Consider the following 20,934-nt stretch of genomic DNA (forward strand, 5'->3'; position numbering starts at 1 on the left):
TACCACAACGCTCTTTGTTTTGAGGAACGACTTTTTATTTTTTTAAGTAAAATGCAGAATTGGCAGGATTGCATTGACACACCTTTATTCTACCATCGCTGTATTTCCTTTGGAATACAATGTTCTAACAGTGAAATGTATTACTTTATGCCAAGCATGGTGAAGTCTAGGGTTCATCTATTGTCTTGTTTGTCCATAAAATATTATAACATATGAATTGGGATCATCCTGTTGTTTTGCAAATAGGATATTGATATTGTTACCCTCAGATAGCATTGGTTTATAAATTGCCGTTATTATTATTATTATTATTGCCATTCCGACAAAGGAAGCAGGCAGTTCTGATTCTGATTGTGACTTTTGCCGGAAAATTCCAGTTTGCGTCCTATTGCTTCTGATGGTAATCTCTTTATCACTGAAAAGACACAATGGAATATTGTTTTTCAAGCAATATCCCATATGAGACTATTCAAAGCCTATAACTAAGCCCATGCCAGCAAAACCAGAGTTACCCATCTGTAGACAGCATTGTACAACACAGACAGAATCAGTACAAAGTAGAGTTACTGGATTGCCGGTCCTTAGGCACAGTATGGGATGTCCTGCTTCTCATTGAAGACTGCAGACACTTTTCATGTAGATATGAAACACATTACAGTAAGTGACATGTCACTTCTTTAAGTGAACCCACACGGATTAGTCTCATTAACTGAAATAGTTATATAATTGAATACATGTTAATATAATAATAGTTAAAATGAATTCATTAAATACAAGTTTCTTAGAACTTTTTGTATAATACATGTTCAGATATCATCTGCAAATCCCAGTCTTGCCCTACTTATTGCTATAAACAGCATTACCAGATGCTAAGCTGTAATGGTATAGATATTGTCAAGGCAGATGAATTAATGTCATTTAGAAAGATCTTAGGACAAGAATATGAATTATTACATTTCTGTTTCATGATCTATAAGCTTGTCAGTTTTGTTAACACTAATTTGAAACTATTTTACAAAGACATGTTTTTCTACCATCTACGGTATATGCAGCGCCAAAGACCAAGGCAAGCAAATATTGGCACTCTTTCTGTATCTTTTATTGCACTACAGTTAGGTTTGTTGGAAGAAGGAAGGCAGCAGTAGCAAATATGCTCAATACTTTTAATATAGTACATGATGCTTCAAAGAAGATCTATAAATAGGGCCCTTGGGTTTTGTCATTCTTCTGCTTCCTCGCTGTACATAACAGCTATCCCGCTGAGATCAAGGACTGTGCTTTTCTTTTGAGCAAACATTAAAACAAATGTTATTTTATGGAACCATTCAATTTCTCAAATTATGCACAAAATATAGATGAAAGCAGAAGGTCAGGGTTTCCTTTTGTGATCCTATGAAAGTACACAAACTAAAAGGCATTCAAATACAAGCTTTAGAAAATGTCTCGAAATCCAAGAAGCAGACACCAATTTCCCACAGGGACCAAGTATTCTTTACTGGTGTTGTCTGCAGTGTTTCAATTATAACAGAACAAATATAATCTTTGAGTATGCTGGCACTGGAACAATATGTTTAACACAAAACAACTCGGCGGTAGAGTTCTCACAATTACAAAGTGATTTCTGAATCACTTAGCAGTCCTCAGTTTATTTAATTGGAATCACAAGGACACAAGCATTGCTATAGTTTGGAGCGGTGACATCGACGTGGACTTTAATGCTTGTAAAACTTAGCTAACATTTCATTTAGCGTTAGCATACCTGTTGTAGAAATCTCTAATAGCAAATAGGCTCACCTAAAAAAAGATGAGATTTTTAGGACATGCTTGGAATTATAGATGTTGGGAAATAACTAGGGATGAGCGAACACTATTCGAAACAGCCGTTTTGAATAGCACGCTCCCATAGAAATGAATGGAAGTGGCCAGCACGCAGACTTTTCCGGCAGCCAGCCGCTTAACCCCCTGCATGCTGGCTACGTCCATTCATTTCTATGGGAGTGTGCTATTCGAAATGGCTGTTTTGAGTAGTGTTCGCTCAACTCTAGAAATAATGTACAATGCTAGTTTCAAAAAAGTTGTAGATAGGGATACAGACTTCGTCCCAGTGTTGAAGCTAGGGTCCCACCCCGTACCAATAGGAAAAAGAGCTTCACACGAAGATATGTGTCAACAAATCTGGTAATTTTTTATTAGTAGAGCAAACGTTTTCGGTCTGGATGGACCTTCCTCAGGCTCTGTTCAATGTAGTAAAAAGACTGTCACAGATGTTGGTCTGGAGATTTGGTATGAGGTTAATTACCTCTGCCGCCGCAATGCCGGGGCCCGCTCTCACCGAGGAGGAATAGAGTAATGCGCACAGGTATACCTGTGCGCATTACTCTATTCCTCCTCGGTGAGAGCGGGCCCCGGCATTGCGGCGGCAGAGGTAATTAACCTCATACCAAATCTCCAGACCAACATCTGTGACAGTCTTTTTACTACATTGAACAGAGCCTGAGGAAGGTCCATCCAGACCGAAAACGTTTGCTCTACTAATAAAAAATTACCAGATTTGTTGACACATATCTTCGTGTGAAGCTCTTTTTCCTACTAGTTTCAAAAAAGTTGGGACACTATGTATAATGTAAAGAAAATATGAATGCAAAGATTTGGAAATCTCATTTAACAATATTTTATTCACAATTGAACATAGAGCACATCCGAAATACAGTTAGACATTTTTCCATTTTATTTGAAAAAATAAATCATTAGAAATTGATGGCTGCAACACATCTCTAAAAGAAAGATGAGACAGAGTATTGTCTACCACTTCTTCAATAGTCTGTAAATGTTTGGGAATTGAGGAGACCAGTTGCTGGAATATTGGGAGAGGAATATTATCTCATTCGATTTTGGTCTAGGATTCTAGATGCTCGAAACAGCCTGGGTCTTCCTCTCCACATTTTTTTTATTTCAAAATGCAGCAGATGTTTTCTTCTGTGGAAAGGTCTAGACTGGAGGCAGGTCAGACTCTTATTCTGTAAAGCCATATTGTTGTGATGATTGAAGTATATGATTTTGCATTGTCTTGCTGAAATATGCAAGGCCTTCCTTGAAACAGACATTGTCTGGATGGGATCATATGTTGTTCTAAAAACTGTATATACTGCTCAACATTAATGATTCATTTCAAGATGTGTAGGCTTTCCATGCTTTGGCCTCCAATGTAACCCCTATATCACCAGAGATGCAGGATTTGAACTATATGCAGATAAGATGGATGGTCCCTCTTGTCTTGAGTCCACAGGAAATGGCATGCGAGTTTATAATAAAGAATTTCACATTTGATTCACCTGACCACATCTGTTGATATATTGCTTCCCCTTTGCATGATACAGCTTATACTTGCATTTGTGGATTGCACATTGAGATGTGTTGATAGATAATGACTTGTCTGAGGGTCTGTATAGTTCATGAGCATCTTCTATGGGCCTTAAGTCTTGTCCTTTCTGCAAGTGGATTCAAAGACTTTGCAATTTTACATTAAGGAATATTAAGGAATATTTTTCTGAAATCATTTCACAATTTATGAATACTATTTATGAATATTATTTTTAAAGATTGGTGAACCTCAGACTATGTTTACTTCTAAAACCCTCTATAACAAATTATTATACACAGCCAAAATTGATTCTCCAGCTGTTTTTTATTACCACTTATTTCTCCAGTCTTTTTAATACCTGTCTCAGCAATTTTGAGACGTATTGCTTCCATCAATTTCTAAATAGGTTAATAGGTCTAACTTTCAACTTCTGATAGGTGTTTTATGTTCTACCATGAACAAAATATGGTTATATGAGATCTCCAAAACATTGCATTTTTGTTTTCTTTACATGTTATACAGAATCTGAAACCATTTTGAAAATGAGTTTGTAATTGTCTGGGGTAGTACATTCTAGAAAATATTTGGAACTTCAGAAGAGTCTTGAAGATGCAAATAGAAGGTTTGTATTATGGAAGACGTTAGTCTTAGATAATTGGAGGAATGGAGAGTACGTGTAGCATGGTAGATAGAGAAGAGGGAGAAGATGTAGGGAGGTGCAAGAGAACTTTGTGGGCAACTTTAAATTGCATTATTAGTCAACCAGTGCAGTAATTAGCATAGGTTAGAGGCATCAGGACATGATGTTAGAATTGACAGTCACTGGTGTTTTGTAGTAGTGCGGTAGTAATGTAATGGAAAAAGCATAAATTGAATGTTATCAGCATAGAGAAGGTATCAAAAGTCAAAACTGCTAATAGTTTATCCAATTTGGAATGGACAGAAGGCGGAGGAACCCCACTTGAATGGTCTGACCACTACTCATGCCTGCCTGCTTCATTTTCTGTGCATCAACTGCTTAATACAGCTGATTGACGGGTGTGCTGGTTATTGGACCCACAATGTTCTGATATTGATGAGCGAGTCTTAAGGATAGCTACTCAATATATTTAGTCTTGGAAGACCCTAACCTTTTAAGACACATTGATTTTCCTATTTTGCATTTTGCTTTTTTCTTCTCCACATTCCACATTCACTATGCATTAAAAAAGACATATTAACTATATTCTGTGGGTTGCTACAATCATAGTGAGATCAAATAAATTATAACTTTATATTTCCATATACAGAGTCGTGCAAAGGCCCTTTTGTTAAGTGGAGCAAGATGTAGTTATTATTAATAACATTTTGGGGATTTATTTATTAATTTTTTTTTGCAGGAGGGGAAACAATGAAAATGTATACTTTTTTTTTATATTTTTCGAAACTTTTATATTTTTTAAACTTTTATGGTCTGTTTGCCCATACAATATACATTAAATTAAAAAAATTAAAAATGGCTATGGAAGAAAAGGGTTACAGACTGCATATAATAGAATTTCAACAATTTCAAGATTGGGAGCCTTCAATAGGTTCCTGGCAGTCATGACAATTGACTACTGCCTTCTTTTGACATTCAGGTGGGGGTGGGGGAACAACTGGCCCTAACATGGTATATCCATAAAGAAAAAAAAAGAGCTAATATGGTAGTGTCCAAATCCCGCCAAGGGCATAAAACCATCTGCAAGGAGTTTGTATGTTCTCCTTGTGTTTGCATGGATTTCCATCCCATATTCCAAAAGACATACTGATAGGGAAAAATGTACATTGTGAGCTCTATGTGGGGCTCACAATCTACATAAAAAAACTCAAAAAACCCTGTGTGAACTTACCCTAACTGTTGAACCCTCTCCATGCTACCTCAATGACACCATGATATACTAATAGGTCATGTGCTGCTGAGGGGTTTAAGCTAATATAGTGAAGCATGTTGGAAGTTAAAATATGTTGCCCTATCAGGAGCTCAGCAGACACAATAGTTGTGTGGTCTACTGATACAGTCCTATGAAAAAGTTTGGGCACCCCTATTAATCTTAATCATTTTTAGTTCTAAATATTTTGGTGTTTATAACAGCCATTTCAGTTTGATATATCTAATAACTGATGGACACAGTAATATTTCAGGATTGAAATGAGGTTTATTGTACTAACAGAAAATGTGCAATATGCATTAAACCAAAATTTGACCGGTGCAAAAGTATGGGCACCTCAACAGAAAAGTGACATTAATATTTAGTACATCCTCCTTTTGCAAAGATAACAGCCTCTAGTCGCTTCCTGTAGCTTTTAATCAGTTCCTGGATCCTGGATAAAGGTATTTTGGACAAACAATTCAAGTTCAGTTAAGTTTGATGGTCGCCGAGCATGGACAGCCCGCTTCAAATCATCCCACAGATGTTCAATGATATTCAGGTCTGGGGACTGGGATGGCCATTCCAGAACATTGTAATTGTTCCTCTGCATGAATGCCTGAGGATTTGGAGCGGTGTTTTGGATCATTGTCTTGCTGAAATATTCATCCCCGGCGTAACTTCAACTTCGTCACTGATTCTTGAACATTATTCTCAAGAATCTGCTGATACTGAGTGGAATCCATGCGACCCTCAACTTTAACAAGATTCCCGATGCCGGCATTGGCCACACAGCCCCAAAGCATGATGGAACCTCCACCAAATTTTACAGTGGGTAGCATGTGTTTTTCTTGGAATGCTGTTTCTTTTTGGACGCCATGCATAACGCCTTTTTTTTATAACCAAACAACTCAATTTTTGTTTCCAAAATGAAGCTGCCTTGTCCAAATGTGCTTTTTCATACCTCAGGCAACTCTATTTGTGGCATGCTTGCAGAAACGGCTTCTTTCTCATCACTCTCCCTGACAGCTTCTCCTTGTGCAAAGTGCGCTGTATTGTTACCGATGCACAGTGACACCATCTGCAGCAAGATGATGCTGCAGCTCTTTGGAGGTGGTCTGTGGATTGTCCTTGACTGTTCTCACCATTCTTCTTCTCTGCCTTTATGATATTTTTCTTGGCCTGCCACTTCTGGGCTTAACAAGAACTGTCCCTGTGGTCTTCCATTTCCTTACTATGTTCCTCACAGTGGAAACTGACAGGTTAAATCTCTGAGACAACTTTTTGTATCCTTCCCCTGAACAACTATGTTGAACAATCTTTGTTTTCAGATCATTTGAGAGCGGGCTGTCCATGTTCGGCGACCATCAAACTTAACTGAACTTGAATTGTTTTGTAGAAAGAAATGGTCCAAAATCCCTTCATCCAGGATCCAGGAACTGATTAAAAGCTACAGGAAGCGACTAGAGGCTGTTATCTTTGCAAAAGGAGGATGTACTAAATATTAATGTCACTTTTCTGTTGAGGTGCCCATATTTTTGCACCGGTCAAATTTTGGTTTAATGCATATTGCGCATTTTCTGTTAGTACAATAAACCTCATTTCAATCCTGAAATATTACTGTGTCCATCAGTTATTAGATATATCAAACTGAAATGGCTGTTATAAACACCAAAATATTTAGAACTAAAAATGATTAAGATTAATAGGGGTGCCCAAACTTTTTCATAGGACTGTATATACAACAGAGAGTCAGGTACAATACTTGTGCAAGCCGGCTGGGTGTATAAGCCAGCAGGATATTGAGCGGCCGTGTGACCTATGCCCTTCCCCTCAAGAGGGGATTCCCATTCATTGGTGGCCCGGGGAGGGGGGCGGGGTCACCCACAGGATTATCCAGGGCAGCGCTGGGCGGGGAAATTCCTTTGAATCCCTGCCAGCGCTGACAAAGCAACTCCAGCCAGTTCCAGCCATCAAACGTAAACGATATGAGCACTGCCATATTCAATTCAGTCTAATTAGTAGAAGGTTGTTGGCACAGAAGGCACATTTGCGATATCTCGAAATAACACTAACAAAGCCCTATGTAAGGCAAAGATATGTATTCCAATGGGAATCGCCTCCATGATTACTAGGGCAGTTAGATAATTTAGATTGATAGTTGCAGGGAGGAAGACATTAACAACAAAGGAGTTGACTGACCTCCTCCCTCATAGGTCCTCCCTTTAGGATAATTGAAGGTCAGCCGAGGCCAGCAGGCACAGAATAGACACCCAGCACGGAGCTCACGGAGGCAATAAAGATAACACAGGGACCGAGGTTGGGTCCAGCCATACACAGGCTGGTGGATTAACATCATTTCTCTAAGTTATGCCTTTTTGCTGCGGGCGAAGAGGCAAGATGACGCCATTTGCTACAGGAGATGAGGCGTGACATCATGCCTTTCGCTCAGGACAATGGTAAAGCGGTGAAGGGGGCGCCCTCAGGAAGCACCAGGCGAGGCTTGACCACACGCTGGGGATGGAGGACAATTGGTAATAGAGGGCGTCTCCCGGTGATCAGTGGAGTCAAAGATTGCTCCCCTGCAGTGGGTGACATTGGTGTGTTCCTGCCATAGCCGGATGGACGGCTGCAAAGGAAACCAGAGATGGTGCAAAAATTCAGAGACAATGTGAAAAATGTAATGCCCACTTGGCGATGGAAGAGGTTCAGAGGCAATGTATGTGGGGAAGGAAAGCTCCCCATCAATGGTGATACCGGGTGTTCCTGCCAGTGGTGGCAATATATGTGGGGGAAGAAAAGCTCCCCTGCAGTGGGTGACATTGGTGTTTCCTGCCATAGCCGGAGGGACGGCTGCAAAGGAAACCAGAGATGGTGCAAAAATTCAGAGACAATGTGAAAAATGTAATGCCCAGATGGCGATGGAAGAGGTTCAGAGGCAGTGTATGTGGGGAAGGAAAGCTCCCCGTCAATGGTGATACCGGGTGTTCCTGCCAGTGGTGGCAATGTATGTGGGGGAAGGAAAGCTCCTAGTCAATGGTAATACCGGGTGTTCCTGCCAGTGGTGGCAATATATGTGGGGAAGGAGAGCTCCCCGTCAATGGTGCCAGTGGTGGCGTAACATCGTGTGGGCAAGCACAGCTGGAAGTGCAAGTCCCGAGATACTGAGGCATGGGTGTCATCTACCAACAGATATAAAAAAATGTGCCTACAGATGTGGAAGGATATGGTGAGAGTTGTGTGTCCGGACACGCAGTCATCAATAATACAAGGCAATTCACGGCAAAGGAGCAAGTCACATGAACAGTTGGTATATCGAGAGGCCGAGCAAGTATGAACCTGTTTTGTTACTCGAGGGAAGTATGGTGAGAAATTCCGGCAGCAGATACGGGCATCTAACTAACACCCAAAAGTGGGCAGCACACCGTATGCAAGTACAGCCTAGAACAGAACGGGATAACACGACTAGGGAGGAGGCGCCACGTGTCCTAGTAAAAGTTAACAGGAGGATACTACTATTTATTTATTATTTATTATGCTTACTTATATAGCGCCATCATATTCCGCAGCGCTTTATAGATATTGTCAGTTACTGTCCCATATAGGGTCACAATCTACATTCCCTAAACGTTGCTGACTCTTTCTCTTTTTCCAGTGGGAGCGCTTCAGGGATTACCATCCGAAGGTGGAGTTGGAGGGCGCCTCGTGCCCGCCCTTCCTATGGAACTTGGGGCTCCAATATTGACACGGCTACTGAAGGATGCAATAACAGTTTCTACCTGGGCAGGCCACGAGAAATCGTGGAGAGAGTGGTTATCCTTAGCCTTTTTTGGAGCACTGAGAATTGGGGAGCTAGTAGTGAGATCACAGCTGGCAGCAACAGGTTTTAGCAGCAGAGGACATAGTCATCCTTCCGGAATCACTCAGGCTTAGGGTCTGCCGATCTAAAACTGACATTTACGGTCTAGGGGGGCATGGTTATCAATAGCGAAGCTTAACGGCCCATTGTGCCCGATCAAAACGGTTAAGACATATGCGGTATCCCGACCAGCCGCTACCCAGTTTTAAGTCCACAAGGATGGTTCCCCCTTAACAAGGTTCCAGTTTGAAACAGTGTTCAAGAAGTGTCTAGAAGCCACTGGGGTATCACTAGCAGAATTTGGTACCCACTCCTTCCGCATCGGGGCCGCGACGGCTAAAGTTTATATATATGAGAAAAAGGGGGGGGGGGGTCACCTGAAGTTGTTAATCGCATGATACTTCATTGTTTGAAACCCATGTTGTTGTTAACAGGGACCCCCACCGTGGTTTGGATTATCGGACACTCCTATGTCTTTTGGGCCGCAGAGCGGGCAGCAGTCCAGCCGATGGGCCTCCAGCTGGGTTTCAGAGATGTCCAGGTGCGGTGGTCGGCATACGGGGCATGAAGTGGGAACAAGTCTTCCCGGAGGTCCTCAACGCTAGTAGAGCCACCCAGGTCCCGGTGGTGTTAGTAATCCATGCAGGTGGCAACGACATGGTCTCCATCCGGCGGCCAGAACTGATTGCTAGGATGCGAGCGGATTTCCGCAGGTTTCCAACACTTTTCCCATCCCTAGTCCCTGTATGGTCTGAGATGATACCGAGGTCACAGTGGCACGGCGCTATTAGTCCGCCCGCGCTTGAGAGAACAAGGAAAGCCCTCAACAGAGTAATGTCACACCATATACAGACACTGGGCGGAGTAGTGGTCAGGCACTACCAGCACTACCAAGGATGGTGTACACCTGAATGATATTGGGTTGGACTTTTTTCTTTCGGGGATTCAAGGTGGCATAGAAAGGGCGCTGTTCCTGCTAGGGGGGGTCGGACCTCGTTGTAGGCTTACACCGAGATCCGGTGGCATAGCAGGACCTTGGCCCCCTTTCTCAGCGATAAAGAGTACCAGCGACGTGCCCCACCGGAAACAAGCCCAACGCGTGCCCACCAGGAGGCGGGGCACTCAGGGGGGCACACACCACAACGTTCGCTGAGGAGGAGGGAAACAGGGTTACTGCTTATGTCAGATATATATATATATATATATATATATATATATATATATATATATGCTATATATATGTAATAAAGCAGTGGCCGACCCCACCCATTCAAAGGTAACTTGGTCCGTATTTATGTGAAGATCACACACAAGGGGTTTTGGTGGAGGGGAAGGGGTTTTCAGATAAATGCTCAAATACAGCCGGTCTGCAAGCCGGCTGGGTGTATAAGCCAGCAGGATATTGAGCGGCCGTGTGACCTATGCCCTTCCACTCAAGGGGGGATTCCCATTCATTGGTGGCCCGGGGAGGGGGGCGGGGTCACCCACAGGATTATCCAGGGCAGCGCTGGGCGGGGAAATTCCTTTGAATCCCTGCCAGCACTGACAAAGCAACTCAAGACCCACCCACCAACCCCTAAGCCAAGCCGCTAAGTCATTTTTTTTCATTTATGATTGTACCCATCTTTTCAAAGAGGGCCTTGGATGCCTCTCTTGAAGAGTAAAAATATAACAGGTTATGGACTCTAAAATTTTAAGGACACATTGATCCAGGGTAGAGATGAGCGAACACTAAAATGTTCGAGGTTCGAAATTCGATTCGAACAGCCGCTCACTGTTCGAGTGTTCGATTGGGTTTCGAACCCCATTATAGTCTATGGGGAACATAAACTCGTTAAGGGGGAAACCCAAATTCGTGTCTGGAGGGTCACCAAGTCCACTATGACACCCCAGGAAATGATACCAACACCCTGGAATGACACTGGGACAGCAGGGGAAGCATGTCTGGGGGCATAAAAGTCACTTTATTTCATGGAAATCCCTGTCAGTTTGCGATTTTCGCAAGCTAACTTTTCCCCATAGAAATGCATTGGCCAGTGCTGATTGGCCAGAGCACGGAACTCGACCAATCAGCGCTGGCTCTGCTGGAGGAGGCGGAGTCTAAGATCGCTCCACACCAGTCTCCATTCAGGTCCGACCTTAGACTCCGCCTCCTCCGGCAGAGCCAGCGCTGATTGGCCGAAGGCTGGCCAATGCATTCCTATGCGAATGCAGAGACTTAGCAGTGCTGAGTCAGTTTTGCTCAACTACACATCTGATGCACACTCGGCACTGCTACATCAGATGTAGCAATCTGATGTAGCAGAGCCGAGGGTGCACTAGAACCCCTGTGCAAGCTCAGTTCACGCTAATAGAATGCATTGGCCAGCGCTGATTGGCCAATGCATTCTATTAGCCCGATGAAGTAGAGCTGAATGTGTGTGCTAAGCACACACATTCAGCACTGCTTCATCACGCCAATACAATGCATTAGCCAGTGCTGATTGGCCAGAGTACGGAATTCGGCCAATCAGCGCTGGCTCTGCTGGAGGAGGCGGAGTCTAAGGTCGGACCTGAATGGAGACTGGTGTGGAGCGATCTTAGACTCCGCCTCCTCCAGCAGAGCCAGCGCTGATTGGCCGAATTCCGTACTCTGGCCAATCAGCGCTGGCCAATGCATTCTATTAGCCCGATGAAGTAGAGCTGAATGTGTGTGCTTAGCACACACATTCAGCTCTACTTCATCGGGCTAATAGAATGCATTGGCCAATCAGCGCTGGCCAATGCATTCTATTAGCTTGATGAAGCAGAGTGTGCACAAGGGTTCAAGCGTACCCTCGGCTCTGATGTAGCAGAGCCGAGGGTGCACAAGGGTTCAAGTGCACCCTCGGCTCTCCTACATCAGAGCCGAGGGTGCGCTTGAACCCTTGTGCACACTCTGCTTCATCAAGCTAATAGAATGCATTGGCCAGCACTGATTGGCCAGAGTACGGAATTCGGCCAATCAGCGCTGGCCAATGCATCCCTATGGGAAAAAGTTTATCTCACAAAAATCATAATTACACACCCGATAGAGCCCCAAAAAGTTATTTTTAATAACATTCCCCCCTAAATAAAGGTTATCCCTAGCTATCCCTGCCTGTACAGCTATCCCTGTCTCATAGTCACAAAGTTCACATTCTCATATGACCCGGATTTGAAATCCACTATTCGTCTAAAATGGAGGTCACCTGATTTCGGCAGCCAATGACTTTTTCCATTTTTTTTCAATGCCCCCGGTGTCGTAGTTCCTGTCCCACCTCCCCTGCGCTGTTATTGGTGCAAAAAAGGCGCCAGGGAAGGTGGGAGGGGAATCGAATTTTGGCGCACTTTACCACGTGGTGTTCGATTCGATTCGAACATGGCGAACACCCTGATATCCGATCGAACATGTGTTCGATAGAACACTGTTCGCTCATCTCTAATCCAGGGTTTTCATACTGACTGCCAGATTTGGAGTCGGGAAGGAATTTTCCCCCTGACGTAAGGCAAATTGGCATGAGCCTCACGGGGTTTTTTGCCTTCCTCTGGATCAACATGGTAGCGTTTGTAGGGAATAATGTCCTTATCCAACCTGATTAACTATGTAACTATGTACCGTGCAGATAAAAGTTTTGTTTTCTTTCTTTCTGTTAGCAAATGACATGCTGTAAATATATATTTGCATTAAATTGTTATCACAGCAGGCATAGTAGCAGGACCTTGGCCCCCTTTCTCAGCGATGAAGAGTACCAGCGACGTGCCCCACCGGAAACAAGTCCAACGCGTGCCCACCAGGAGGCGGGGCACTCCGGGGGGCACACACCACAACGTTTGCTGAGGAGGAGGGGAACAGGGTTACTGCTTATGTCAGATATATATATATATATATATATATATATATGCTATATATATGTAATAAAGCTGTGGCCGACCCCACCCATTCAAAGGTAACTTGGTCCGTATTTATGTGAAGATCACACACAAGGGGTTTTGGTGGAGGGGTTTTCAGATAAATGCTCAAATACGGCCGGTCTGATCATCTCTGTTTGCAGGCACTTAACCTCTCTACTGGCTTGGTCAGATGTGGCCATGGTACCTGAGGAGTCCCAGTACTTTCCATTTTTATTAATTCCCATCTGGACAGCAACATCATGGGCAGATTGTGGCAGTCATGGTTATTATAGCAGCCTGCTATAGCAACACAACAGTTTTTTAAAGTAGTTTTAAAAAATAGAAAAATTCTTATTAGCCCCCCCCCCACCACATTATCTTACAATACATATAAAACTAGGAAAACTGCATCACAAAATCCCTAGAAAATAAAAATATTGGAAAGCCAGAGTCTCTGATTTTTCACAATTTTATCTTTCAAACTGAATAGAAAGTTATTTAAATAACATGCAATCCCCAAAATGATGGAATAAAAACTACATATTGCCTCACAAGAGAAAACAAACGTAAATTGCTTCATAGATAGAAATATAAGCAATATAATATATATGACTCAGTGAATGAAAAAGTTGGATTTTGGAATGAGGTCAGGAGATTAAAATATGAAAAATTAAAAAATGGCTGTGGAAGAAAAGGGTTAAAAATAACTCCTAAAACCTGTATTTCTGTATCAGTTGCTAATTTGATTTAAAAAAAATCCTGCTCTGCTGGTAGACACATCACTAATAAGCTGAAAGATACTGTTCTCCATCTTGCGAGTCATCAGTCTACACTGAAATAGGAACAAAAAGGAAGATTATGACAAATACATTTCCCATACAAGCTGAAACACAAATGACAAATAGGTCCCTTGGCAATATTTTCCTTCAGTAAACTGATGTATGGACTTGTAATTCTAGCTTCAATGTGGCGACATCTATAACTCTATCATTATGCGACAATAGACATATATAAAGGAGAGTGAACTAGCTGATATTAGTCTTCATAAATATCCATATCATATGTATAATGTAGTATTCAGCAGGCAGGTACCATTGGAATAACATAACACTATAATATCACAAACTAATGCAATTACTCAATAGATATTTTATTCAGATACTCATGCGTGTGATTCTGAGATAAAACTCATTAAATGTTTCCACCCATGATGGTTTGATATGTTCCTGTTCTTGAAACTTGATTGGCAAGTAGAAAAAAAAAATCGTTCAGGAAGTAGGAATAAGCTACAACAACATGGAGGATATAGTATCGCATCAATTGCTACAAAAACATTATGCAACAAATTGTTTAACTAGGTTACAAGGAAGAAGGTTGTCAGCTCTCATAAAGGACAAGCTATAAAATATCATTCTTGGGGTCATTTATGAAACCAAAACTGTTGCTCCATCAACAACAAAAAGTAAGGGCCCCTCCACACGGAGTAAACGCGCGTGTATTTTGGCAAAATACACGTGTAAAAATAGGACTCCCATTGACTTCAATGACATTTTAAACGTGTATTTTGACGTGTTTTTTTACACGTGTAAAAGAAAATGCCATTGAAGTCAATGGGAGTCTGATTTTTACACGTGTATCTTGCCAAAATACAAGCGCCCTAAGGCCTGGTTCATATCTGCGTTCGGTGTTCTGTTCGGGGAGTCCACTTGGAGACCTCCCGAACGGAATACCGAATGCATTAAAAAGTGGTGAGCAATGAAAACACATGGACCCCATAGACTATAATGGGGTCCGTGTGTTTTCCGCGCGGTGTCTGCACGAGTCATGCAGAGAGAAAAGTAGTTCTTGAAGTACTATTCTCTCTGCATAACTCGTGCAGAGACCCTGTGGAAAACACACAACCCCATTATAGTCTATGTGGTCCGTGTTCTTTCATTGTTCACCGCTTTTTAATGCATTCGGTATTCGGGGGGTAAGGTGAATCAAAATCTTACATGTTACTAAAATGTTGCACATAGTACACACTAAAAATACAACTCATTTGGGTGAGGAATAAGCCCTCATGTGGCTATGTCAGCAGAAAAGTAATAAAGTTATGAATTTTGGGAGACGGAGAAGGAAAATATGAAAAAAGTCTTCATGCCCAAACTATCTTACATCCTTAAAGGCTTAAATCTAGATGAAACACAGGTCAAACAGATGTTAAGGTCTTCACAAGGTAATAGAAAGTTTAATCTACACTAATTATATAAGAAATCTAGTAATCCCAGCTATTATTACCATTTATTTAGATACCCTTTAATTTGTAAAAATTGATAACTATATATGAAATGATGCAATAGTTGCCACCGCATTTCAATAGAAAGCAAATACATTTAATTCTCCTTTAAATAATGTCCTAATTCTTCTGCACTAAATAACAAAGTGAAGTTAACCTAACAGTTAATGCATCTAAATTACAATTGAATATATATATATATATATATATATATATATATATATATATATATATATATATATATATATACACACACACACACACACTATAGCAAGAATTGTGGCATAGATTCTATTAGGTGTTGAAATCATTCTACAGGAATATCTGCCCATAGGGTCAGGATAGATAGTTGCTGTAGCTGAAAATTAGATAGAGGCAGGGCCATTTTAACCATAGGACCAACTGTGCACTATGGTGGCCCTATGGTGGTGGTGGTGGTGGTGGGGGCTTTGGACAGCAGGACATCCTACATTTGCCATCTTACTGTCCAGGGCAGTGAGTCCAAGCTACCCAAACTCATTGCTGTCTTCTGGACACAGATGAGTTGAAGCCAGTGTCCTGGGAGCAGGAGGCATGATGTAGTGACGTCACTTACATTGCGCCTGTTATTCATTAAAGACTCCGTGACAAAAGAAGAGTGAACGGAAGAACGGGGAAAGGTAAGTATTAAAGTTTGTTTTCTTCTTTGATATATACAGTGGGGAACATGAAAAAGTGGGTGCATCGGGGAGGCATAACACTATGGGGGCAACCTGGGGTGAGGACATGATACTGTGGGGGTAACCTGAGGGGGGCATGTCAATGCTGGGGAACATGTTACTGTGGGGGCAACTTGGGGTGAGGATATGATAAGGAGGGAAGGGTTGTTGTTTAAATTATATACAGTCCTATGAAAAAGTTTGGGCACCCCTATTAATCTTAATCATTTTTAGTTCTAAATATTTTGGTGTTTGCAACAGCCATTTCAGTTTGATATATCTAATAACTGATGGACACAGTAATATTTCAGGATTGAAATGAGGTTTATTGTACTAACAGAAAATGTGCAATATGCATTAAACCAAAATTTGACCGGTGCAAAAGTATGGGCACCTCAACAGAAAAGTGACATTAATATTTAGTACATCCTCCTTTTGCAAAGATAACAGCCTTTAGTCGCTTCCTGTAGCTTTTAATCAGTTCCTGGATCCTGGATAAAGGTATTTTGGACAAACAATTCAAGTTCAGTTAAGTTTGATGGTCGCCGAGCATGGACAGCCCGCTTCAAATCATCCCACAGATGTTCAATGATATTCAGGTCTGGGGACTGGGATGGCCATTCCAGAACATTGTAATTGTTCCTCTGCATGAATGCCTGAGGATTTGGAGCGGTGTTTTGGATCATTGTCTTGCTGAAATATCCATCCCCGGCGTAACTTCAACTTCGTCACTGATTCTTGAACATTATTCTCAAGAATCTGCTGATACTGAGTGGAATCCATGCGACCCTCAACTTTAACAAGATTCCCGATGCCGGCATTGGCCACACAGCCCCAAAGCATGATGGAACCTCCACCAAATTTTACAGTGGGTAGCATGTGTTTTTCTTGGAATGCTGTTTCTTTTTGGACGCCATGCATAACGCCTTTTTTTTATAACCAAACAACTCAATTTTTGTTTCCAAAATGAAGCTGCCTTGTCCAAATGTGCTTTTTCATACCTCAGGCAACTCTATTTGTGGCATGCTTGCAGAAACGGCTTCTTTCTCATCACTCTCCCTGACAGCTTCTCCTTGTGCAAAGTGCGCTGTATTGTTACCGATGCACAGTGACACCATCTGCAGCAAGATGATGCTGCAGCTCTTTGGAGGTGGTCTGTGGATTGTCCTTGACTGTTCTCACCATTCTTCTTCTCTGCCTTTATGATATTTTTCTTGGCCTGCCACTTCTGGGCTTAACAAGAACTGTCCCTGTAGTCTTCCATTTCCTTACTATGTTCCTCACAGTGGAAACTGACAGGTTAAATCTCTGAGACAACTTTTTGTATCCTTCCCCTGAACAACTATGTTGAACAATCTTTGTTTTCAGATCATTTGAGAGCGGGCTGTCCATGTTCGGCGACCATCAAACTTAACTGAACTTGAATTGTTTTGTAGAAAGAAATGGTCCAAAATCCCTTCATCCAGGATCCAGGAACTGATTAAAAGCTACAGGAAGCGACTAGAGGCTGTTATCTTTGCAAAAGGAGGATGTACTAAATATTAATGTCACTTTTCTGTTGAGGTGCCCATATTTTTGCACCAGTCAAATTTTGGTTTAATGCATATTGCGCATTTTCTGTTAGTACAATAAACCTCATTTCAATCCTGAAATATTACTGTGTCCATCAGTTATTAGATATATCAAACTGAAATGGCTGTTATAAACACCAAAATATTTAGAACTAAAAATGATTAAGATTAATAGGGGTGCCCAAACTTTTTCATAGGACTGTATATTACATGGATTGGCACCATTTAAAAAATACTTTTTATTCAAAAAAGAAAAAGAGTTTGGACCAATGACTGCCAGTTTATTATACCAGTGATTGTTACTGGGTCCCTATTGAGGGGAATCACACAGGTAGATGCTTGTAGCAATGCAGGAAACAGGGACACAGACACTGGATTGCACACAGGTTCAGGCTTTATTCACATGTAATGCATACACTGCTTTTACAAAGCCACAGGATAAGCAAAACAAACACCTTCTCGGCTGAGAAAACTAACTTAAACGTAAGGAAACTTTTCCCTGACTATACAGGAGACTGGCTACCAGTCTCCCACCTTGGCAACAACAACAGGTGGCACAGTACCTGCTTTGGAGGTCCGGTTTGGACAGTTCAGCTCTGTCAGTGTGGTGCCACACTCCTAGTCTTCACACTCAGACTGTTATTAGGGCCTGATTAGTCAGCTGACCTCCCTGGTGTGGGTCTCCCCACACACCCCTTAGGTGCCTGGCTGGAATATACTTGTCTTCCCAGACTACACCATTCACTCTCTCACACTATGAACCAGAATATTACTAGATATAACCCTGTCTTACTGCCCTACTCTAACTGTATAATGTTCAACATAAGTTACCAACTCAAATTTATTGTAGTATGACATCAAAACGTATGTATCATTGCAACAAAGCTATAGTGTTCATCAAGTATGATGGCACCATTACAGAAGAGGACATAGGTACCAGTTCATGTGCCAAAACAGCAGTAACTACTAGAGATGAGCGATTACTATTCGAAACCTCCGTTTCGAATAGCACGCTCCCATAGGAATGAATGGACGCAGCCGGCGCGCAGGGGGTTAAGCGGCCGGATGCCGGCACAGGCTGCATGCCGGCTGCGTCCATTCATTCCCATGGGAGCGTACTATTCGAAACGGCAGTTTCAAATAGTACTCGCTCATCTCTAGTAACTACCAAATACCATAGAGCAAACAAGTGGATATTCTAAATGTAACTACTAAAATTCTCCCTAAAATTACACTTGCTAGTATTTCCTGTAGTGTGTGTACATATGGAATTAAAATCTGGGTTGTGTATATACAGTATATAATTTACATGAAATGACATATTTAATGCTAGTAATGACAGACATTCAGTGGCTAATGTTAGTCACGTACGATATTTCATTATATATACAACTCATTGTTTCAAGTGGGTGGGAAGGCAACACCTTTCTTACTTACAAATTGAAGCCATATTGACTTTTAGTTGTGCAATGACAGTGTTGTATATTGTGAATAAAACTTCCATTACGTTGGGCACTTCCACTTATTTATTTACAATAACAGATATAGTATGTGAACGGGTTTACAAAGGCAAAAACACATGGGAATGTACACAACCCAATTGTTGTCTTGCTTTTTCTTTAAGAGATAAAGGTGTTTTCAAGTAGAGTTCAAGAATGAATAAAATAATGTTAGAAATGTTTTCATTGTCTGTGTCCAAGCAATATAAATGTAAAACAAAAAGCTGTTGACATTACTGTGAACCAATACATACGCTATATACACATGCAGGACAAATGTTTAGTATAACAGTTATTGAAGGGGTTTTCCAGGCTGGAGTGAGTTTTGTTACTGATGATTTATTCTCAGGAAGGTTCATCCATATCAGATCAGAGGAAGCCTCACCTGGAAATCTCACTTGATACTATACAGACTTCTCCTTCTGGCTCAGTTACCTATGTAGAACAGTTTGTCATTGTTGTGCATGGTGTGGGGTCGTTTGCTCGTAGAAACAGTGGTGCGGATCAATGCAGTCAAGACATGGACACAAAATATGCAGGAAACTGGTTTATTTAGATAAAAACAGGAAAATAAATAAACCTTGGCTCCAGGTACAAAATGAGCAAAACAAAATACATCCTTAACTTCAGACAAAAACAAAGTACAAACCTGCTCGTCTGAGCAACTAACTAAACAGAACTGATAACCTAACTACCGTATATACTCGAGTACAAGCCGACCCGAATATAAGCTGAGACCCCTAATTTTACCACAAAAAACTGGGAAAACTTATTGACTCGAGTATAAGCCGAGGGGGGGAAATCCACCATTTCAGATAAAGAGTGTGGTCATGTGCATTACAGCTTTGTAACTCCATGGGGATCATAGTAATAGCAGTTAACCCCATCATGTCCCTCACATTAACCCCCTGTGTGCCTCACATAAGAGTTACTGATATGTGGGACATATGGAGGTAATAATTAGGTATCTTCATAATTAAGGTCCTTCATTAGTACCCTCATGTGTCTCACATATTAGTAACCCTTATATGGGGTACACAGGGGTTAATATGAGGGACATGATGGGGTTAACTCTTATTAATGTGAGGCACATGGAGTTACTGAAACTAAATTAATAACCCCAAATGCCTGACATTAATAGGCAGAGTAACTAAAGGAAGGTCCCTGTGTGTGTCACTTTCCTACAGCTTCCTCTCCTCCATACAACAGACATCTTCCATAAAACACAATGAATCCTGGCCACTCATCTGCAGGGTAGATGCTAAATCCTAGTGTTCTAAAGGACCTCTGATCACGTCATGACCATGTGATCGGACTTTGGTGTGGGCGGACCTATAGGATTTAGACTCAATCTTATCTGCAGATCTTACATACCAGTGGCTACAGGACCTTTGATGACATCACAGTCACGTGACCTCATGACAAGCCAATCACAGAGCAGTAGCACTAAAGGACCTCCCCCTTCCAGGTCCTTCCAGTTTTCTGTGCTTCGTGGACCCTGACTTGTGTATAAGCCAAGGAGAGCTTTTTCAGCATGAAAAATGTGCTGAAAAAGTCGGCTTATACTCAAGTGTATATACGGTATATGTGTGGCTTACTTCCAGCCACACGAACAAAACAGGAGCATTATAGTCTCACCAGACTCAGGGTTACAGGACAGAACCATACACCTTCTTTCACTTCATGGAACTTCACTGCAATGCAATGTAGCCTTTTCTGGCCCAGTAATGAGACCAGGATCTACACCTGGGCTAAGGCCTCCTCCAGATCTGCCCTGGACCACACAAATGTCAGAAACCTGGGGCTGATATATCTGGACTCCAGTACTCTGCCTTTCACCTTCTCACAATGGGTATTGAACTCCCACATTATCATACTAATGAAATAT

The sequence above is a fragment of the Leptodactylus fuscus genome, chromosome 4 (assembly GCF_031893055.1).
Source record: "Leptodactylus fuscus isolate aLepFus1 chromosome 4, aLepFus1.hap2, whole genome shotgun sequence".
NCBI lineage: Eukaryota > Metazoa > Chordata > Amphibia > Anura > Leptodactylidae > Leptodactylus > Leptodactylus fuscus.